This window comes from Mus musculus, chromosome 13 (genome assembly GCF_000001635.26).
Source record: "Mus musculus strain C57BL/6J chromosome 13, GRCm38.p6 C57BL/6J".
Lineage (NCBI taxonomy): Eukaryota > Metazoa > Chordata > Mammalia > Rodentia > Muridae > Mus > Mus musculus.
Genome location: NC_000079.6, coordinates 59,173,126 through 59,197,030, shown reverse-complemented (window position 1 = coordinate 59,197,030; position 23,905 = coordinate 59,173,126). Strand labels below are relative to the sequence as shown.

Below are 23,905 nucleotides of genomic sequence, written 5' to 3'. Positions count from 1 at the left end.
GCCTGTTATGTGACAACATAGGAAAGTCCTCAGAAATATATGCTTAAAGCAAAGGGTCTGGAACAATACAGAAATGGTGAGGCTATGCAATTTGCTTTTGTAGTTATATTCTAAAATGCAAATATACTAGGGCCAGTGAGACGGCCCACTCTCTAGAGCGCTGCCATGCAAGTGTCCAGACCTGAGTGTGGATCCCCAGAATGCTGCGAAAAGCCAGTTTGGCAGACACTTGTAATCTCAGGAATGGTTAAGATGGGAGGCAGAGACGGGGATGACTAGATGCTCACTGGCCAGCCAAACACAATCCACTTGGTAACATTCTGGGCCAATGAGAGACTCTGTATCAAACAAAACAGGGAGGGTCCCTGAGCATTGCCAGTAGACATGACCTCTGACCTCCACAGGCCCATTGGTGCGCACACCCACGTGTGCACACCCCACCCCCAACAGGCACATTTTACTAACACATGAGAGGGAATGAGGAGCACCTCACCGAAACAGACTCACAATGACTTTCTTCTTGTTGGCTCTCAGCACACTGGCGTCATCTCCCAGGGCGGGCTTCTCAGATTGCAGCATGCCTGAAAAACAGCCAAGTATCTTATAAAATGCAGCTTCTGATTCAGAATATGAGGAGGTAGGGCCAAAGATTCTGCAACCAGCTCCCAAGCAATGCAGATTTATAAGGCATGTATTGAGCTCAAGATTCTAAGGGGCAGAAGAGGAGAGCATTAGCCCATGCCCTGGTGTGAAGGTAAGATGCGGTACGTTTTATTGCTTCTGGAAAACTACAGGCTGTTTGAAGAGAGACAAACCCCAACACTGTTTTTGAAAGTGTGGAGTGGAAAGTAAGTGTTAGAGACCATGATGGCAGGCATAGGGAAAACTAGCCAAAGGGTTTGCAGTGAGGGAGATGGGGCTCAGTGCCACTAGGGTGCAGGAAGGCACTTACAAGGGATGGGATAAAAGATACAATGTTGCTAAAAGGAAATACAGGGGCTAGGAAGGGTTAAAGAATACAATGTTGCTAAAGGGAAATGGGCTAGGAAGGATCATAGCTAAACAGACCTCATAGGATTCTTACCGCCTAGGGTGGGTAGGCATCCTGTGCAGGGTGATGAGCCCAGTTCCATATCCAGAATGCTGTGATATCCAGGATGGGGTTCTTGTTAAATAACTTACCTGTGATCTGTGTGGAAAGTGGGTAAGACAAGAAAGTGTACAGGTCAGACTGGAAGGAGGGTCAGCAGCTGGATGGACACTTGGCCAGGAAGAGGATCTTTGTAAAAAGACAATAGAAAGAGTGGGAAGGTATCCAGCAAACACTTGGCTATGCGCGTACAGGTGTTTATTCAGAAATACCGTGTGAAGACTGAACCAGACGACGCACAGTGTATGGTAGCAATCCCCCATAGCCTCCTCTAGGAACTCGAACTTCCCCAACAGTTTCCCCTGCCTTGTTTCCTGGTCCTGAATAAAAGCCTTCATTCTGTGCTTTAACAAATGTCATTCTTTTCCTTCAATAGTTGACATTTTCCTTTTATAGATCAAGATGCCCATCTCACCCTTACTACAGGGGGTGGGACCAATTCCCTCTTATGTCCCTTAGGACATTGGGACTTGAAATGTGGCCTGAAAATACACATTTTCTGAGAGTTAGTAAGGAAACAACAACAACAACAAAAACAACAACTTAGGCCATGAATCAAGCCCTCTGAGACTGAAAAACTGTGAAGTTTTAAAGCTGTGAACCCTCAAATTGCAGGTCTTGAGGAGCAGCCTACAAAGTGTATATTAGTAAACTTTATGCATGTATGAAGTGCATGTTAGTGAGTCATTGCGGCTACATGCTTAGCAGGCCATTCTTCTCTGTGACCTGCTGAAGGTTTCCGTGTGCTCAGCTGTGTTATGAGGGGAGTCAAGAAGAGAAGCCACACTCAACAGACGCTATGGACTGAAAGCTCAGCTCTGATACAGGGAGGCTGCAGAGTTGCTCACTGAAGCTGGAATAGCCAGCCAGGGTCTGCACAGTGGCTGGAAGTCAGGGTGAGCCCTTCCTGTCTGAAAAGACAACGGCTATCTGTCTTCTGGTATGCCCCGGGAAGGGATGATGTCATGAACATATAAGATGTCTGGAGATGCCAGTGGAAGCCCGTTGGCTTCTCCACCTCCCTCTGTCCCAACACACATTTGGCCTGGCCTTGCCTACTTCAGCCCTACTCCACCAGCAGTCTAAAGTGGCATTGCGAACACCCAGATGCAGGTTTCAGCTGTGTGGAACCTTGGATACAGAGCCCATCTTTCACTGGTTCTCTTCAAACAATTTCCAAAATAGTTTATTGAAATAGATACCTCCAGCTATGCTTTTACTGGTCAGGATTGCTTTAGTTCTCTGGGGTCTTTTGAGCTTCAATATGAGCTCTAAAGTCATGGTTTCTGTTTCCATGGAAAAACTGCATCAGGATTTTGATTTGGGTGGCATCGAACCTATAGACTTCTTTGGGTAAAATTACCATTTCCACAATACTGATCCTTCTGGTCCATGTGCATAGCCATCTTCTCATCCTCTTGTGTCTTCATCCATTTCTCTTTTCCGTGTTTTAAAGATTTCATTGTGGATAGCTTATCTTTCATGCCTATCCTCTGTGGTCCTTGGGGCAGCTACATCATGAAACACAATGTATCCAGGCCATCTGGACAGTGAGCACTCTGACAGCCACACATGGGGACTCTGTGTCTTTGGGTCCACGTGGAGCCTGTGGATAATCTCCTGTGACCGACACCGTGCTGCATTCTAGTCTTAACCAGTTAGTAGGGTTTTAATGAAACACCTGAAGATGCAGAGGCACTGAGGGGTGACCCACAGCGCCATCACCGCTGGCCTTCTTTTGAGCAGATGCTCCTTGCTGCTGCGCTGTTTGCAACACTTTAAAGGAAACTCTTCCTGGAGAAGTCAAACAAGCTGACACCTTTATTTGCAGACTTTGGAGGAGATGTATTTTGGGTGTTTATAGAATTTGTCTCATTTTGTTGGCCAAATTCTTCTCTTGTGGGTTTTTATCTGCATTTCTAATCATGATGATGAATTTAATCTCTTTGTTCATATGTGTGCACCCCATACAGTGTTATGGACCCTGCAAACTGTCAACTAAAGATCTTTGATTTAATTAAATCAAAGCCAGTCCCATCTCTGGTTTCATTTTTCAAAAAAAAAAAAAAAAAGCCAAAACAAAACAAAACAAACACCACCACCACCAATAACAGCAAAAATGTTCTGGTCCTCAGCTTATGCCTCAATGTACCTGACAGGACACTGCTGAGACTCCACCAGACAGATCCCATAAATCGAAGGGTTCTTCTTTCAACCAGAGGGCCCCAACTGTACAAGCATTCTCGGATACACCCGAGCTTGCTCATAAGAACAGCAGGGGCAGAAAAGCTGGCTCATGCTGCTGCCTACATTCACATTAGTCTTCTATTCAGTTATTTTGTAAAGTTTTCTTCAGCATATGATTCACTCCAGGCAACAAGGCCCTTCTGCATTAGAAACAGGCCAGCCCTGCGAGTGATTAGACAGTTTCCTAGAGTATAATTCTGTGCAAATTGCTCTTGCACAGGCTTTGACTTCAAAGCGGCAACACTGATGGTTAAGAGGGAAAAATTATTCCCTTATGATTAAAAAGAAAATGGTTTATTTCACACAGACTCGAAGCGTCTTCCTGATGCAGGAAAGTTTCCTCTTTCCGTTCCCTCTGTCTTCCCTTAAACAGTCAAAGTGGGCAAGCAGTCCTTTCATTGCCCCCTAGCAGGATTTAGCCCAATGTCACTTTCCTGTGACCCACTGGCCCTTGTCCTCAGACTTAGAACTCAGTGCGGGAATGTAATTTACCACACAGCTATGTACTCATATGGCTCAGTTGAAACTCAAAAGCATTCTTTGTTGATGAAAAGAAGTGTGCATTGATTCGCATTCCGGCCACACTTCTCCATCCACAGAACCAGCAGTGAGGTTGAGCTACTGCGGAACACCACCCGGGACACCCCGGAAGGAAAGCCATCAGCTTGACTTCAGAAGAGGCCACAGAAATAGTTTAGGTTGTCAGCAACACTGGAACACCCAGTCTGGCTTCTGAAAGGTGGTTGTTGACAAGCCAAACAAAGAGATTCATAGAACAGGGAAGAGCAGCCAGTGTGGAGGCTAAGACTTCCAGGAGCCAGAGCCAGTGCCAGAGCCACTGGTGGATACAAAGTATCTGAGTGGGGCAAGAGCAAGAAGGATGCTCGGCTGCTTTTCTGTGACTCTGGACTCAGAGTTCTATCTCCAGAGAGACACCATATCCAAGAGACCTCTCTCCAGGAGAAAATCTGGGCTTGGATGCGGGAGTCAACAGAGCAGACACAGCCAATGACAGGAGCTTCCTCCCTTTCTACAATTGTTGGTACTGATCCAGAGGAGTGGGCAGAAGATCATGTGTAGCCAGTGGAAAAGGGATCAGCACAGAGCGCAGCCTCACGGCCCTGTAACTAGGAAGGCAGCTGGGCCTTGCTTGATGGGCTAAGCCTGGATGTAGGACCAGTGAAGCTAAGAAGGTCTCCATTTGCAATCTTCTTTCCATTCACCCTGTGTCAGGACCAAACAGTGAGGGCAGTGTCACATTTTCAATGGCTCTGGAAGACACGGTGTTTGTGTCTGCCTAGCCACTTGCAGTACCAACAATAAGGCATGATTCGAACTCATGACAAACTATAGATTCTGACATCAAGATGTGGGTATGTCCAAGGAATAACTCTTCAAAGACATGTTGGGAACCATGGTAAATGCAGCTGATACTGTGTGTTTCTTTTTCATTAGAAACAAGTAGGATAAGTTCTGTGCACCATGCCTCTGCCACAGTGGACTGATCTGCTTGCTCCAGGATGGGCAGAAACCTCTGAAATGATGAGCCAAGATAAAAACCCTTTGCTTTCTTGAATAGTCCCCATCAGGTGTTGTGGTCATCCTTAAGGGATAACAGAGGAATAACACCTGCCTGTGTCCCCTACAAATGAGATGCTTCCCCAAGCACTTTGTATCAGTGGTTGCACAAACCCATCAATGCAGAGCATGCTGGCATGGAGGCTTATGAGGTCATGATCTGATTTATGTTTAACAGGCTTACCTTGGTTGCTGTGTAGAAACTGCAGTTTGTCTGGAGCCACAGAACAGAGACGAGAGAGGAGATGATGGTAAAGAACCACCTAAGAGATATAGTTGGATTGCCCAGGATGTGGGTCAGAGGTAGAACACTTCAGTCAAGTGCAAGAGAAAGGAAGGAAGAGAAGATAGTGACTATTGGAGTGGTAGGAGTCAGCCAACACACTCTGAAGGCAGAGTCATATTCATTGCCCTGGACCAGGGAGATGGCTCAGTGGCTAAAAGTGGCCATGCCTGACAACCTGAGTTCAGTGCACAGGGGAGAAGAGACCCGCTCCAGAGAGCTGCCCTCTGACTTTGCATGTGTGCCCTGGCACAGACAGACAGACACACACACACATACACATACACATACACACATACACATAAAGAGATATAAACAGACAGATACACACACACACAAACACAAAGACACAGAGACACAGACATATAGACCAATATACACAAACACACAGACACACATACATACAAAGAGATATAAACAGACACACACACAAACAAACACACAGACAGATAGACACATACACACAAGCACACAGACAGACACACATACACACAAAGACATACATACAGACATACACACACACACAAAAACAAAGACAAAGAGATACAGACATATAGACAGATGCACACAGACACACAGACAGACACACAGACACAAACATACAGTCAGACAGACACATGGACAGACATGAACACACAGACAGACACACACTGACATAGAGACACAGAGACATAGGCATACACACACACAAACATTCTCTCTCTCTCTCCCTCTCTCTCTCTCTCTCTCTCTCTCTCTCTCTCTCACACACACACACACACACACAGAGTACATAACAAAACAATGTGTCCTTGATATTAACTAAGACTCACAGCCTTAGTTATATTAATATTATATCTCAACTGCACACAGCACAGCTGTGCTCAGAGGCACTGAGGTGGAAGCTGACAAGCTACACACCATCATTAAAATTCAATAAAATGAGCAAAAGATAAGCTTCTAAAATGAGAGAAGTAAGCGATGGTATCAGAGCTCTGCAAAGCTTGTGTTCGGCAGCTTCAATCTCAGGATCTCCGAAGTGAACCAGAGGCAGAGGGACCCTTTTCATCCTCTCCCAAACCAGTAAAAGGCGCAGCGCCTTCTGTGTCTGCGCTAGGAAGTGTTACTGGACACCACGTGGGAAACCACAGGAGAGTACTTATAGTCCACGCTCAAGTCCCAAGAGAAAAGCCTTAATTTTGTCTTCACCCATTGATCACTTTCCCGGCATGAGCGCCTCCATTCTCATTTTCTGTTTTCCCTCAACCCTCATTCAATGCCTCTTTACTGTCCAAGAGTTAAAGCTCTGGACCCATCTTATAATCTCCCAGTCAGATCAACAACAAGAAAGCTGATTGGTCCCTGCCACGCCCCGCAGATGCAGCAGCAACCCACACATAGCAAAGGACTCCTACATCTCATCTTCTCTTCCAGTTTAGTAAAGCGTTAACTCAACAGATACAGGTCCTGTCCTGAAGCGAAGACGATGTCAAAACATTTCTTTGAACACTGACACAAAAGGTCAATTGCTGCTTATGTTCTACTGAGATTATTAAACACCAATCACTTTGTGAAGTTTCTTCAAAGAAAGTGAAACAGCAGCAGGGGGTGGTAGTGGTCGTCTGTAATTCCAGCACTTGGGAAGTGTAGGCAGATACTCAAGATCAGACTCTCGACACGACAAGTTCAAGTTCAAAGTCAGCCCTGGCTAGTGCATGTGTGTGTGTGTGTGTGTGTGTGTGTGTGTGTGTGTGTCCAAAACAAAATTAACATGTAAAAACAAAACTCCCCATTAGAAACCAAAACAAAACTAATAAAAACAAAGCAGTAGGAGTCTGTAAATTGACCGGATATCTGATAGCACTGGCATGGAATAAATTCATACGGGCTTCTATGACTCCTTTACACAGGGCACTTTACAGTTGGATGGCCAGTGACATCATGTTGAAACCAGAAATTAACCATGGTATTTGTAACATTTATGTTTTTATATAATTCATTTATCAAAAAAAATCCTGTTGCATATAGTCCTTGTTGGAATAGAAGGTACAGAAAAAAACAAAAAACAAAACAAAAACAAACAAACAAACAAACAAAAACAAAAACCAACAACAAACCCAAAACTATAAAGTCTTGGAATTAAGATCAGGAGTAGTGGGTAAGTAAGTGTGCATTGAGTCGATCTAAATGAAGAGGTGACACTTCTTGGCCTGAGGTTCCTGGTTCTTCTCTGACACTTCAGCCCATTTCTCTTAGGTCCTCTGCAACCCAGCTGAAGAATGAAGGCACCGTAGAGCAAAGAAAGGTCTGGGATGCTGAAAAGAGAGCAGATCCCGATTCTTGAGATTTGAAGAACAAGTGGCCGGTCTCTGGGGCTCCATCATCACTTCCCAAATCTACCTGGCAGGGAGGCTCTAGAGGCTTACAACTGTCTGACCAGCAAACACAGGTAAATATTGCTTTTCCCAGGCCAAACGACTGGGAAGGCAGTAGAAATCCTTAGACATCACCTTTCTAGTAGTGCAAAACTTTCTCCTGGGTTGCAGTGGGGTTTGTAGGGAATCTATCTTGTAAAATCCTCACTCTCTATTCAAATGAGGCAGTATGCTCTGATTCCTCGGCGGGGTCTGTAGGACTGAACACAGAATTAACTATCCATCCTCTCGCCTGTAATGAAGTGGTGCTGAGATAATTGCTAAGTGCACAAATGCTCTCTCACCTGCTGCCTAGTGGGAGTGAAAACTCCCAAATCCTCGGTCAGGGCAGCCTCAGTGGTGTTTTGTGGGGGAGCTGAGCCTCCACCCGCCCCCACAGCAATCACGTGACCGCTAAGTCACTAGGAAAGGCTGGTGCTGTTTAGTTTCACTGTCTTCCTGCAGCAGGGTCCAGAGGTGAATCTCTGCTTTAAGTGGTCAGAGAAGATGAGCGAGAAGAGTTGGTGTATCTGTACCCTGCCTCTGACATCAACCACATATAGAGCCTGGAGGTAGTGGAGCATTCACCGGACCTGACCTCAACTGGACAGAAGAATGTGGTGGGCTGCTGGTGGTCAACACCGTTTTTCGCTTCCCTCACCCTTCCAGCCTAATTCAGTGAGGACCAGAGTCTCTGCCCCGCCCGGACTTGGAGTCTTTAAGGCTGAGTGAGCACAGTAGAGCATCTCGACTTCCTCTCCCCCTCCGTGTTGGCAGAGAGCTGAGATTTCTGCGTTCACCTTTCATAGCAACACAGTGGGAACCAATTCTCTGCCCTTTCTCTTCCTGGTAGCTCTGAAGCCAAATACTGAAATGATTTTAGAACTCCGAGATGAGGTCGGGTGATGGAGAAAGGCCATGCGTTGAGAAGGTGTACAGGAAAACTGAAATCCCATCCAGTAAGTCTGTGTTCTGTGAATCCATGTTCTGTTTTCGATGCTTGGGTGACAGGAGCCAGTCCTATTACACCTTAACAGAGGTAGTGCCTGCTCCTAAGATGAAGGCTGAATGGGACTAAGGGTGGATAAATACATACAAAATACTGTCATAGAGTTAAGAAGCAAACAGATCTACCAAGAATCAGGGAAATCACAACACAAATAGTGGGAGACAATCAATCAATGGTTGCTCCCAATGAAATAAAGCCAACAGTGAACTCTCTAAGACTGTAAGATGTTATCACAAGCACGCATCAAGAGCGATTATAAATCCTCTTGAACTTTTGAAAAATACATCTCAGTGTGATGGTTTGTATATGCTCAGCCCAGGGAGTGGCACTATTAGAAGGTGTGGCTTTGTTGGAGTGGGCGTGTCTCTGTGGGTGTGGGCTTTAACACCCTCATCTTAGCTGCCTGGAAGCCAGTATTCTGCTAGCAGCCTTCAGATGAAGATGTAGAACTCTCAGCTCCACCTGTACCATGCCTGCCTGGATGCTGCCATGTTCCCACCTTGATGATAATGGACTGAAGCTCTGAACCTGTAAGCCAGCCCCAATTAAATGTCCTTATAAGAGTTACCTTGGTCATGGTGTCTGTTCACAGCAGTAAAACCCTAACTAAGACAGTCAGTAAAAACTTAGAAGTTATACAATAAAAAGGAATTCAAGGAAGTTATCACAGTTCAAAACAAAGCAACTGGGAAGAAAAGGGAACCCAACTCCAGACTGGTTTCCTATGGAGTGGAGCTAACTCGGCCTAAAAGAAGCCGAGAACCCAGGAGACTTACCTCTGTTAGAACGAGACTAAAAAAATGTAACATAGTTTAAAACATCTCATGAAACGTCACCGAGTGGCGTGGTCATTCATTAGAACCGAAAACAGAATAAAGGTGACACGATGCAAAGAGGGCATTTAATTAGATATTTGCAAGGAGAGATGAGGAAGCAGCCAGAGGGAATGTCAGGTGACCTTCAGGGCAATGGTAACATGAAGGATACCCAAGTTCTCATTTGGAACCACAAGCTGAGAAATGGAAAGAAGTGGTTAACTTTGTGACTACATATCTAGTAAAACTATTCCCCAGTAATAAAGTTTGATAGAAAGCATCTGCAAGCACAGGGAAGTAGGGAATGCACTTACTGTTAGTAACTCCCCCAGTGGTGGCTCAAGAGGCTCTCTCAGCAGAGGAGCTGGGCCCCAGAAAAGAAAGAGGCGCCTAGGAATGGCCGAGCATAGAGAGACATGATCGTCTATTTTGATTATTTGCTTAGCTCACATGTGGTAGTCAAAGCAAACTTACACACCATCTGCTATGGTGTTTAGTGTTTACAGAGAAAAACTCAAAAATAATTATACTTGAAAGTGGGGGAAGGTATACGGTGCTAAAGGAAACCAGGGTTTTACCTTTACTCTGTCCGCATGATGAGGCACCAAGCCCGTGACTAAGCTCCTTACACGTGCAGTAGCACCTACAGCAGTCACTAAAGAAGGCAGACAGATGATATATTCAAAATGCTGCACAGAGATCAAAAGTAAGTGTGGGGATATACATTTAATAAACTTATGCAGGTAGGAAAAAGAAACTGGAGGAAGAGATTCAGAGGATAAAACTAGACAAAAGATGAAATGGAGAAATAAGCTCCAACTTTCAAAATTACCCTAAATGTAACGGGTTTTTACCTGAAGTCCCTGCCTTTACACATACCACTGGAAAACACACAACAATAGAATACAGAAATATGCTATCTATAAGATCTGCCATCTGAAGGTAAATATTTGAGACTAGCTGCTCTTACGTTGAGGTCATACCTTTGGGGTTGAGTTTTGTACAAGGTGAGAGATACAGATTTGATTTCATTTTTCTGCGTGTTGATAGCCAGGTTCTCCAGAACTCTCTGTTGAAGATATTGCCTGTTCTTTAATGTACATTTTTTGACGTTGTGAAGGCACTGTAGTTGTGTGGACTTACATCCGGGTCCTTCCTTCTACCATATGCCTGTTTCTGAGTCTGCACCATGCTGTTGCTACTATGGCTCTGGTGGTATAACATGGCATCAGAAATGCTAACAGCAATCCCAGGATTGCTTTGGTCTTTTCTGATCCCATATACATTTATAAAAAATACTATATATGTGAAAAATGCCAGGGGATTTTGACTAAATCAAAATTCAATTAGGCTTGTATTAAATCTCTGCAGATTGTTTGGTAATTAATTTTCACCATCCATTAATTCTTCCAGTTGATGAGAACAGAGGTCTCGCCATCTTCTGATATCTCTGTCAATTGTTTCAGTGTCTTTGAGTTCTCACTGTGGAGGTCTGCGCTGCTTAGTTTCCTTGGTCAACGTTATATAAACCACCTGGGAAGAGGGAAACTTCACTGAGGGATTGTCTCCATTAGATTGTCTGTGGGACATTTTCTGTATCAATGATTGATGTGGGAGGACCCAGCTCTTTGTGAGTGGTGTTACTTCTGGACAACTGGTCCTGGTGTAGGCTGAGGAAGCCACGGGGAGCAAGCTTGTAAGCAGAGTTTCCCTATGGCATCTGTTTCAGTTCCTGCCTGAAGTTCCTGCCCTTCCTCAGTGGTGGACTATGATTGGAACATGCAAGTCAAATAAACCCTTTCCTCCCTTAAATGATTTTGTTGTGTGTACAACGGCAACAGAAAGCCTATCTTGGATGAGGTCTTTCACTTCCTTGCTTAGGTCTATTCTTAAGTATTTTACCTTTGTGTAGCTGTCGTGAATGGTACTGAGTCCCTGATTTGATTTCCTTTTCAGAATGTTGGACACTGACACGTAGGAAGACTACTGGTCTATGCTGTTGATTTTCTATCCTGCCACTTCTCTGAAGGTGTTGGGCAGCTGTAAGAGCATCTGATAGTGTCTTCGGGGGTTGGAGGGTGGCTTATGCAAAGAATCATACCATGTGCAAGTGGGAGCACTTTGACTTCTTTCCCAGTTATTTCCCTTTTATTTTCTTCTCCCACCTTGAAACTGTGTTCATCCTTGACAAATATCTCTCAGCAAACCGGGAGTAAACCTGGGTCCTCTCCATTAAAAGCATCTATGAAAACCGACAGCCAACATCATATTTAAAAGTCTAAAAAGCTCAAAACCTCAGTTCCGAGGTAAAATTGTCATCTCTTGCCATGCTCCAGCCAAGCCTTGAAGCTCTGGCAGCCATTTATGGCAAGAGAAGCCAAGTACATAACAATAGGAAAGGGAGAAGTAGAATCAACACAATTACAGTTGATAGGAAAATACATCAGAACCTAACGTTACTACACAAGTGAGCAAGAAATGGAACACAGACTTAAGATGAGCACCGCTTACACGCCAGCCTAAAACACTGACAGACATGCACAGAACACAATGTCTATATGACATGTGCACTTAACATTACAATCCAACAATTAAAGGACATAAATTAGCTGGCTATGGTGGCACACAGCTTTTGTTCCAGCACTCCCAAACAGATCTCAGAGTTTAAGGACAGCCTGCTCTACAGAGTTTGTAGCCAGGGCTACAAAGAGGCCTCCACCGTTTCAAACAAGAAAGAAAGAAACAGACAGACAAAGCATAAACAATTAAAATAGCTCATCTTGCTCACAGATTGGATGATCCAACACACAGGATCCCATCCCTCTAGTAATCGTGAAGTATAATGGAATGCTTTTATGAAGAGACAAGGGTGACAGGAGACCTAAGCAACCTTGAAAACCAAACTAATATGCTGAGCTTAGTGAAGTGGAAATTTCTGGTTGTGTCATGTGATGCAGACTCGTGATGTTTTGCTGAAGCAGGACTCGAGAGAGAGGACATGTGATGTCTGGAGAGAGTATATAAGTAGAACCCAACAGACAGGGGCAGGGAGCTTGCATTGCTAGACATGCAATGTTTTGTGGGTCTCCTGACTTTGCTGATCTTTACTTCGAGGAGAGAGGCAAGGCAAAGAACTTCTGGCTTTTCAGCTGTTGCTGGTGGTTCTGGTCGCTCCCACTGACTCCTGAGGAGTCAGTGGAGGCCTGGTGGTTTCTGCTGGATCATGCCACTGCTGCTGATTTGTGTTTGGTGACCCTCTTTGAAATGAATTGTTGGTATCCTGATACTACTGAACTGAACTGCTGGTATCATGACAATGGAGATTGGAATCGCCCTGAAGAATTACTTCTAAACAGGTCCACATCCCCTTGTCCTATTTACCATCTTTTCTCCCCCACCTTTAGACGGTGGGCTACAAGGGAGGTTGAAGCGTTTGAGAACCCTTATTAAAATGGCTTTGAAAAAGCTAAGCCAACAGCATAGTTCTTACAAAATTAATTACAAACACGATGCTCTATTAACAATATGTTGCCCAAGAGCTAGAGGGATATTAAAATTAGTCAGTGGAATGGGGGACCAGAAATAGAGCCACACAAATACACAAAACTGAGTTTTAGCCAAAGCAGTGGCATGGGATGGGGAAGGGGATAAATGTTCAGCAAATGGTGCTAGAGAAGTGGAACAATGTGGCAGAGAGAAAGAAAGAGAGAGAGAGAGAGAGAGAGAGAGAGAGAGAGAGAGAGGGAGGGAGGGAGGGAGGGAGGGAGGGAGGGAGGGAGGGAGGAAGGAAGGAAGGAAGGAAGGAAGGAAGGAAGGAAGGAAGGAAGGGGTGTCAGCCTTGTACAAAGGTAGACTACAGGAGCCTATGGGCATGCATGCCTGCAGTCTCTGAACTCAGAAGTCAACAGCAGGAGCACAGTGTCTTACACTGTATTAAGAAATATAAGTAGGGGGCTGGAGAGCTGGCTCAGCACTGACTGTTCTTCCAGAGGTCCTGAGTTCAATTCCCAGCAACCACATGGTGGCAACCACATGACCATCTGTAGTGGGATCTGATGCCCTCTTCTGGTGTCTGAAGATAGCTACAGTGTACTCATATACATAAAGTAAATAAATAATTCTTTAAAAAAAAGAAATATAAGTAATAAAAAGAGAATTAAAAGTAGACAAGAGGTTAGTATAGGTTATATGCAAACAGTATACAACATGCCATTTCATGTAAAGGACTTGAGATGTGTATATTTGGTATCAGATGTGGTCTCTAACTAGATCTTTTTAAGAGAATTACTTGGGGGCACCTACAAGTTGAAAACCGTGTATATGATTTGTAGAACATAAAGTACCTAAAGGTAGAATAAATGCACACATGTGCTTTGGGAGACTGAGTCGGTTCAAAATTCTAGCTAAGTTGGAGACAAAGAGAGGGAGAGAAGGAAGAGGGGGAAAGAAGAGGAGGCAGAGGGAGGGAGGGAAGAAAGGAGGAAGGAAGGGAAGGAGGGAAAAGGGAGGGGTAGAAGAAGGGAAGGAGGGAGGGAAGGGAGAAGGGAGGAATGGCATTGCTGTTTGTAAAATAATAGAACCAGACTAACTTGAAATTCAACTCCTGAAGCAGTTGAGGTGATGGGAAATGCCTCAGAGGAAAAGCAGTTAGGTCAACAGCCAACCTTTCATTGGAGATGACGGAAGCCAGATGGCAGTAGAATGACATCTTTGAGATGACAAAATGTGGCACTGTGACTGGGATTCTCCACGGAGTGGAAGTGTCCTTCAGACAGAGCTGGAGAGGAGGGCTGAGAATATCGTCTCCACAAAGCTCCAAGGAGTGTTTGAGGTGGAAGATATGGTAAACATCCCAAGCCAGTGACGGCACCACCCCGCTCCCCAAAGATGAACAACTATAATGCAAGTCACACAATGAAGTCAGGTGTCTGCAAAGAAACAAAGGTAAAAGGTTTTTTTTTTGTTGTTGTTTTTTTTTTTTTTTTTTTTTTTTTTTTGTGGATACAAGGTACACTAAAGAGAGCTTCTTTCAGGGAACAATAAAATATGCCCAGGGGAAGGAATAAAGAATAGAGAAAAGAAAATATACACAAATATTAACTAAAGAAAACAAAGCATATTGCGTGGAATTCTCACGGAATAAATAAAAACACTACATAAAAAAAGACAAAGTAGCAGTCCTTGTATGATGTAGTTAGAGTCAAACTCATGGTGGTCACATTTTAAAAGAAAAAGAGGTAAATTTTCAGGTAGTCAAAATTAATTCACATAGTTAAGTACTAGCTAGTAGCCCAGCCCCCAAAAAAAATGTAATTTATGTTTCATCTACATGATGACAATTTAAAGAAAAAGAAAGTGTAAACCATTCTAACAGCTTTAGAGGAAAAATAATTTTTTACTCCAAAAGAAGGAACAAAATTCAAGAATAAATTAGTAGCTCTAAACTCCAATACATTCACAGTTACAACAAATGAAAATGGACTAAGTAAAATCTCAGGTCATCAGATGGAATAAAATTATAAAAGCATTCATATTCTGCCCGAGTGCAAAAATACATAGAGATTATATTTAAACACATTCAGTCACAAGTTGGAAGGATGCACTCTGAACTCCACTAACCTCAGATAAAGTGGGATCCGGTCAAGAGACATTCATTCCTAAGTATATAGCAAGTGATTTCCTAGTGATAAACATACCTGTCTCCTTGGAAAATTCAAGACTGTAAATGTGTGAGTGCCATGAGAGAGACAACCGTGTGTGGAGGGAAGTGGAGCTGATTCTACAGACACAGACAAGGGGAGCGCCTGTAGTTGATAAAATAGAAACATAGATAACGAAATTTAAAAAAGAAAAAACCCATCAGCACACTATCCACTGGGACACAGTCGCTGTGCACAGAAAACGGGGCAAGAAACAAGCAGGTACATTTTTGCTCTCAAGTTGACTGAGATTTTCACCAAAATTTCCAAGAGAAGAATAAATAAACACACAAAGTTCTAAAACACGTGATTGCGAGCTTCCGATTCAACAAAGTAGGCAAAGGGTAACAAAGAAGCTGGAGGTGGGAAACAAGAAAACACAGAAGTCAGAGGCTCAGCTGTAATAACAATGATGCCGTGTAAATGACAAGGACCAGTGAGAGCCAACAATGGTTCACGGAATGGGTGACCGAGACCCACAACCTGCTCGTGACAGGCATGAAAGAAAAAGAAAATGCTGCCGTTAACATAAGTAAAGTGGCATTGGAATGTATCCTGCTGAAGCTAAAATGCTCTCCCGAGCATCCTAACCACAGTCTTACTCCAAGAAATGTGAAGATTTGGCTGCCAATGGACAAATTCCTCAAAAATCTCGAGTTGCCAAATCTGACCCATGAAGTAGAAAAATCTGAGCGCATTTTATTTCTTAGATAAATCGAATGCTTCCTTTCCAGAAAAACAACTTTGGGCCCAGATGCTTGTACTAGCGAATCTTCCCAAACGTTTAAGGAAGAAATCATGTGGACCTCGATGAGAAAAGATGGAGCGTGCCCAAGCTGGTTCTCGGAGGAGGAAGGCTGCATTCTGATGCCAGACCCTGGCAAGGAGACTGTGAGAAAGAAGATTACATGCCAATTTCCCTCATGAACATTGTATAAAAATCTTGAAACACTTGCAAATCAATTGATGCGTGAGTGGGTTAATGTTCCGAGAGCCTGGGTAACTCGCCACACTAACAGAAGTGGAAGGCATTGTAACATTTATTTGTTAAAAAGAATAAAACAGAAAGTCCAGCCATGGAAAAACTGCCTGGCAAGCTAGAAACGGAGGAGTGCTTTTTAATGTGAAAGAGGCTTCCTTGGAGTCTTACAGTAAACACCATATTTAACAGTGAACTATGAAAGACTTCCCCTTTGAGACTCAGAATGGAACAGAGATACTCAGAGCCTCTTGTTCAGTGAAGACTGGATATTTTGCAGAATGGCATGGGGAGGGAAATTAAGTAAAAGCCTTCAAGGGTTAGAAAAGGAAAAGAAAAAAAAAACCTCTCATTATTTAAAGAGATAAGTGTGTACAAAGAAAACTCAAAAGAATTTTGAGTTTTAAAATTAACAGGAGGATTTAGTGAGGGGACTGGCTACAAGCAAGGCTGGTGGTTTAAAATCTATTTTATTCCAATGCCAGAAATAAATAGAATATTAAATTATAGCATCTGGGTATGCTTTAAATTAATATTTGTATTTTGTGAGACAAAATAAAAAATGATGAGATAAAGATTATAAAAGCTGATATCGGATTCATTTTGGGGTGGTACAAAGATTGTCAGTGACACAGGGACACCAGGCCACACAGTGTCAACCAACTGATGGGGGCCAACTGCCCTCTTGATGTTAAACAACCCTGACAGGACCATTCCAAGAGAGTGAAGGTAACACACTGACAGACAGACAAAGGCAGCCTGACAAGCTCCCCAAGAGCTAACCCCATTCCCTCCAAAGACAGAAATGGGAATATTTTACCATTTTTACGTCTTTTTAATTTTGTTTGTAAGTCTTGACATCCTTTAACATGCGTGTGTGCCTAAGTGAACGTGAATGCTTAGGGATATGTTAAAGTGCCTTTTAAGCAGGCTGAGGAACTAAAGTATCCATTTGCCTTCTTAATACCCATTTAAATGGCATTTTGAGGTCTGTTAAATGTTTTATAAATCCTTAAAATGTTATTTGCTTATATAAAACAACATTACTTGTAAGAGGAAAGCTTCATTGGGTTATAAAATTTGACATCAAACACAGAAGTTCTACTAAAAATTTCTTTCTTATTTTATTTACTCAATAGTCATAGCTTAAAAAAATTAGGAGTACCTAAAAATGTTTTATGTTAAGATGTCTCTGGGGAATGTATATTATAGATCCTTTGGGGGATAATTTATATGGATATTTTCAACAATAGTCTTAATACATAAATGTTAAGTGCGAGATTTTTTTCTATTAAGGCTGTAATATGTATAAAATAATAGATGTAGGTTTGTCAAATAAGTTTCCTTTGCATAGAAGGGATTGCAGGAGACAGTATCAATGAACACTTTAATTATGCATTTGATTTAGCATTCAAATTGAGGTAATTTCCCCCTGTATACAATAAACATGGCTACATTATTAAATGTTGATATAATAAATGACTTGTATTTTAAGAAAAATGTAACATACTTACAACAATAAGGGATAAAGCCCTTCACCTGCTACCTGTGAGCTCCTCCTTAAAGATACCCTTTTTTCTGTCCATGTTTTTATCTTGTCCAATCTAAACTAAAGGGGGACAAGTTACTTAAGACCAAGCAAGTGGTGCCTACTCTGCCCGCTTAAAGTCTCGTCAGCAATTAGACTGATTGAGACAGGTTAGGTTCTGTGTCTTTAAGACTGAAGGTCATTTACAAGATGTGAAAGGTCATATCTTTCAAAGCAAGAATTTACAATTGAGTACTGCTGGTGCTACTGAGTGTGATTTAACCAATAGTCTAGCACTGAAAATAGCAAGTGGTAGAAACATTGTCTAAGTTGGCTTACCAGTTGTCTCAGTCACTGTTCTATTGCTGCGAAGAGACATCATGACCACAGCAACTCTTATCAAAGTAACTGTTTATTTGGCACTAGCTTACAGTTCTGAATTTTAGTCCACTGTTATAATCATGGGAAACATGGCAGCATATGGGCAGACATGGTGGTGGTGGAGAGACAGCTGAGAGCTCTATAATTGTATCTACAGGCAGTGGGCAAAGAGAGAGAGAGAGAGAGAGAGAGAGAGAGAGAGAGAGAGAGAGAGAGAGATGTTGAGTCTGGCTTGAGTATATGAAACCCACCAAGTGTCCCTGCCAGTGATACACTTCCTCCAAGAGGGTCACACCTACTCTAAGAGGCCACACCTCCTAATCCCTGCCAAGTAGAGCCACTCCTTCATGGCCTTCAGTGAGCCTATGGGGGGGGGGTGCATTTCCATTCAAACCATCACACTAGTTGTAATGGCTGTGTCAAGTTGTGTGTGAACTTGAACTTGACATAGGCTGGAGTTATCACAGAGAAAGGAGCCTCCTCCCTTGAGGAAATGGCTCCATGAGATCCACCTGTAAGGATTTTTTTTTTTCAATTAGTGATCAAGGAGGAAGGACCCAGCCCATTGTGGGTGGTGCCATCCCTAGGCTGGTAGTCCTGGGTTCTATAAGAAAGCACGCTGAGCAAGCCAGGGAAAACAAGCCAGTAAGCAGTACCCTTCCATGACCTCTGCATCAGATCCTGCCTCCGAGTTCCTTCTCTGTGTGAGTTCCTGTCCTGACTTCCTTCGATGATGAACAGCAACATGGAAGTGTAAGCTGAATAAACCCTTTCCTCCACAACTTGTTTCTTGGTCATGATGTTTTGTGCAGGAATAGAAACCCTGACTAAGACACAAAGCACACCACCTACTTTTAGGAATTTAAATACAAACATAAAAATAACAAATAAATATATTATATAATTACAAAAATATAAATATGTAAATACATATTCACATAATACACACACACATTCATTTCAGTTTATAGTACAACTGAAGTTTTGTTTTTAAAACAATGGTCAAGATGTTATTTGATTAATTATTTATCTCATCTGTGATTCTCCCAGTAATTAAAAAAAATCCTTATTATAAAATCAACTGGCCTTCAGGACCCAATGAGTCCTGCTCCAGTGCAAACTCCCCTCACTGACCGTTACCTTCACTGGGGAGGTGACCGATCCTCTGCGTCCCCTCTGTGTCCCCTCTGCATTCAGCTAGTCCTCACATCTGAAAATTGAGACAAAGACGAAATTCCCTGTTTTTACTTTCCTCAAGCAAACAATATGCTTTCTTTAAAAAAAAATGCATGTTTTTTCAAAATGCTTTTGTTTAGTTTCTAAGTATGTCAGGCTTCTAATTAAGTGACCGAGTCTTAAGTCAGGGGTTTATTTAATGACCTGCTTCTGTCAAGCTTCATCGAAGCATCAAACAACAACCAGCCTTTGAAGCAGGATTTGTTCTTCAACACCCGTGTGAACCCACCTTCTGGGCGTCAATGATCACCTTTGGAGATTCAGGCTGCTGTGGATAAGGAATCAGAAGACCAAAATTTTGGGTTGCGGGGTGGTAGCCACAGGAGAAAAGATACAACAATAGTCCCTGTTAACAGCCGAGCAAACAGAGAGGCCACGTATGTGCGGCTGTGGTTTATGGCAGTGGCATTGCAGTTCACTGAGGAAACGGTGGCCTTTGCAATAAATAATGCTGGATCAACAGAATATTCACATGGAAAAACAGGATTCTTGACTTCTATTTCACCCCAGACACAAAAATCGATTCCAGATGAAACTGAACTGTGAGGCGATGGAGCTTTGGAGCCTTTTTGGATACAGCCAGCCAGAAGCAGCTGCTACAAAAGAAAATGCACAGGAAAACCAGACCACAGAGCAACACGGACTCCTCTCCATGAAAGATACTGTTAAGGAAGTGAGGGGGGCAAGCCCAGCGTGCAAGCCCATGTAGTGAGGAGAGATTCGTATGTGTAAAACATGGATTTTATATTTCCTAATCCATCATATGTATTTCACACGCATATGTGTAAGCCTTTGTAATTAATTACATTACTCAGTAAAGATATCAAAGGAAAGAAGGGTGAAAGTTTTAACAGACACAGGGGAAGACTGCCAAGTGGATAATAAATTCGTGGAAAGGTGCTTAACTCGGTCGTCAGAGAAACACAAACCCGCCCTCCTTCAGCAGACTCCAGAGTGGTTACAGAATGCAGAGTCAGCCAAGGACTGTTGGGAGCAGTTATCTCTCACGGTCACACCAGTGAGGCCTGTAAACTGTTGACTAAGTAGGAAAACTGTACTGTGTGCTAAATCTAAACACACACAGTCGTAGACTGAGTGCAGTCACGTGCCACACAACAGCCATGGCTCCAAAGCAGCAACCTAGACAGGGTCATGCATGCCGGGCTGGGGGATAACCTATGGTGTCCAGGCTACATAGAAGTACCACACGTTACAGTGATGTACACTGTAGGGAACTGTAATACAATCGAAGAATTTGTGGGTCTAAGCATGGAAGGCCATGCTGGCTGACAGGCCTTCTTCAGCTCCATTGTATTCTCAGAGGCTCAGGCTGCCATGGCCACAGACCCACGCTAAGGATTAACACCAAAGAATGACACACACGACTTATACAAGAATGTTCCCAGATAGGACAGCACCTCACTGCCCATCAGTGAGATTGGCTGACCTAGGTAGGGAGGGGAGTGAGGAAAAACTGGCCAGCACTTCATGGTTGGGATCCCAGGAGTCTGGGAACCAGGAGGGAGACCAGATGTCTCTTCAGGATAGCTTAGTGTCAAGCAGGCACACTGCCCTTCTGCAGCACCCCCACGGACATTCCACATCTACATGAAAGCACAAAAGCCTGAGAAAAATACTGGGGTGACTGGACTTTTCCTGAATAACATAGATCAGACCTTTACTTTAAAAAATGATGCTTGCTCTTAATTTTTTTTTAAGGTTAACATGCTGCTTTCAATAAAAATGTGCCTTTGTAAGTATGTGCGGGTAGGGGTAGCACGGACCTATTGCATGTTTGCTACCACAGAGCCCTTTTGCTTGCTGAAATGATCCTCCATACTCCTCCATCTGAGCTTCCCCTTCCACCCTTCCTGCTTCCAGCTGGAGGAATCTGGCTACTGTCGACCCCTTGCCATTTTGCTGGTATGGTACGAGCTTTCTGGATCCTACGTCCATTCTATTTGTAAAAATGTGAGGAGCTACCATCTTGTTTTCTGTAGAGGCTTTTAAATGGGTAAACAAACAAACAAACAAACACACCTCAAGACAGAAGCAAGTTGTTGAGAAATAAGGGAAAGTCAAAGTTGCTTTGCACACTTGAGGTTGTCAGCTGAGAAATTGTGTATAATTGCTGCAGATACTGGGACCGTGGGGTTTGCTTTCTACCTCTGAAAGTTTGACCTCAGCGGCTCACCTCATATTATTTTTTTTCCATTCTGCAAAATGCTTAAAAGCATGACTTTAGTGATTTCTTTTTCAATTTTGCCTCTTGTGTCTAAGAGAGGTAGAAACACAGCTTCCCTTTACCTCATGAGTCCATAGGCTGCCACTGTGCATAGAAATTCTCAGGATCTTCCTGGGTTATTTCAAGCTTGGCGGTTAAAGCTGGCCACCACCCTGGTTTCCCTCTCCCTCTCCCCTCTCCCCCTCCCTCTTTTCCATTTCTGTTACTTTTCTTGCTGCAGGTAAAACAACCCCTGAGAAGAAGCCACTTATGGAAGGAAGGGCTTGTTTATGGTTTGAGGAGTTCATTTTGGCAGAGAAGAGCAAATGGGCAGGAGCAGGCAACAAGTCACACTGCATCCACCGCCATCAGGACACAACGTGATAGATGTTCATGCGGGGCTAACTTTCTTCTTATTCAGTCCAGCAACCTGGTACCCAGTGCCCCAGAGAAAGATACCACCCGCATGTAGGGGAACCTTCCCAACTCAATTAATCCATTCTAGAAACTCCCTCTCTGACACTTTAAGACGATTGTTTTCTGGGTGCTTGAGTTGGGGGTAGAGGGAACCCTTACTGGTCTTTCTCACGCACATTCTCACATTTATCAGTTTGGGTCAGTTCCGGGGAGGGCAGGTTGTGAGAAATCAAGCGCCGTCACTATATAACATGGAATAGAACCAAGATTCAATGTCAAACAAACATCCCTTAGCGATCAGCTACGAGGAAATTCCTCGGCTCACCCACAGGTCTGACTAGAGTGAGAAAATTGCACTCTCAAGTTGAAGACCTGCATGATGTTTGAGCTGTTACTGTAGCCTGATCTCTTCCGTTTACAGAGAGGGAAAATGATGTTTCCTTGGCTGAATCCCCCATACAATGAAACTGGAACCCAGGTCTATAAGGAGAGGTGATGGCTCTTCACAGTGAAGATCTATCTACAGGGCCTCTTGTCCCGGGCAGCCACACCTCCACTGTGGTTTCCACTCAGCCACCGTGAACCACACCTCAGATCCTTCTGTGGACTTGCCCTGAACTCAGAGTTCCTTAGGAGCCTGCTGGGTTCTGCATCAGACCGCATGCAGTCCAGGTGAAATAAATTAGTGCTCATGGCCTTCTGTCATCTCTCCCTACAGGCTACATGCTCATCCATCAGTCCTGGGAGTCTCCTTTCATTTTTCTTTTTTTTTTTTCCTTTCCTTTCCTTTCCTTTTCTTTTTCTTTCTTTCTTATTTTTTGCCAAAGTCTAATTCTAAAATCATTTTCCCCCCTAATCCGATGCTGCCGCCAGATTTTTCATTTTTTAAAAATGATGTTCTTTCCAGCTGCCTGTTTATCATTATCAGATGGCCCTTGCACAAAATTCCACGTGTGCACACGGCTTTCCTCCGTATGCTTCCAAATAAGTAGGTCAAGCAGAGATCTCCTTGCTGCCATAGGGAGGGACAGTCAGTGTCCATGCTAAGTGACTGTGAGATATCCTTACCCCGTGGACAGGACTGGTCATGTGACTAATCAGATAAGGCAGCAGTGAAGAAGGCCTGGGTGTACTCCTGGAGACAATTGTGTACTCTACCGTAGGTGGGTAACATATTGATGCCACCACCCAGAAGATAACCAGACTCAGGCTCTGGGAGGGTGAGGACGGGGCCATGTGGTATTTATTTAAACCTAGACTTTACTATTTAGAGCAGTTTTAGATACAATACTAATTTTTTTTCCAACTCACAGAGAGATCCATCTGCCTCTACCTCCTGAGTGCTCGGCTTAAAGATTCATGCCACCGTGCCTGGCCAACAGGAATTTTAAAAGTGAATTTTTTTTCTCCCTGCTTATACTACCCACACACCGAGAACATTCAGGGAGACAGTCACCCTGCAGCCCTCTCACTCCGCAGGCACTGTGAAGTTGGTGTTGGCAAAACCGTAGTCTGTGGGTCGGTTCTGCACTGGGGCCTGGAGCACGAAGAGTGGTATTCACATTTTTAATGGGAAGTTGGATGTTGCATTTCTGTGATCCAGCTTTCTCCATGCCGAGGCAGAAGAATGGCAAGTTCAAGGCCAGCCGAAGATTAAATGAGAGAGACACTCTCTAAGCAAACCAAACCCAAGACAGGCATTCACCAGATCCAAACCACACCAAATCAAAAGCCTAATGGACATCAAGTGTGGTCTATCCATTCAGTTCCTTTAAGAAGAACTTTGTGGCATAGTGTGGAGGACCAGGCTGTCTGGGTGGCTCTGAGGAGTGTTACAGCAGACAGGACACTGAATGTCTGTCCTTTTATGGGATTGATTTGCTGGCTTCCAGCACTGTCTCCCTCAAGACACACAGAGGGCCCGATGATGCCAGTCTCTTGCTCCACCTTTGAGCACTGACAATTT

The 23,905-nt window shown here is 43.6% G+C and overlaps 2 long non-coding RNA genes across 10 annotated transcripts in view; one reads left to right on the top strand and one right to left on the bottom strand.

Annotated features, from left to right (window-relative positions):
- Positions 1-9,014, top strand: part of Gm34558 — a 28,545-nt gene extending 19,531 nt beyond the window's left edge. The window contains exons 1-3 of one of the 3 annotated variants that reach the window (XR_003950534.1): positions 669-754; positions 7,494-7,686; positions 8,120-9,014. This is a non-coding gene — a long non-coding RNA (predicted gene, 34558). Of the gene's footprint in view, positions 1-668; positions 755-7,493; positions 7,687-8,116 lie in introns of those variants that run through there. The other 2 variants (XR_382530.3, XR_003950535.1) reach the window with 2 other exon arrangements.
- Positions 1-23,905, bottom strand: part of Gm34354 — a 54,957-nt gene that overhangs the window by 6,771 nt on the left and 24,281 nt on the right. For 2 of the 7 annotated variants that reach the window (XR_001780970.1, XR_382525.3), the window contains exon 1: positions 494-5,575. This is a non-coding gene — a long non-coding RNA (predicted gene, 34354). Of the gene's footprint in view, positions 1-493; positions 5,576-19,202; positions 19,273-19,527; positions 19,940-23,905 lie in introns of those variants that run through there. The other 5 variants (XR_382524.3, XR_382523.2, XR_382526.3 and 2 more) reach the window with 5 other exon arrangements.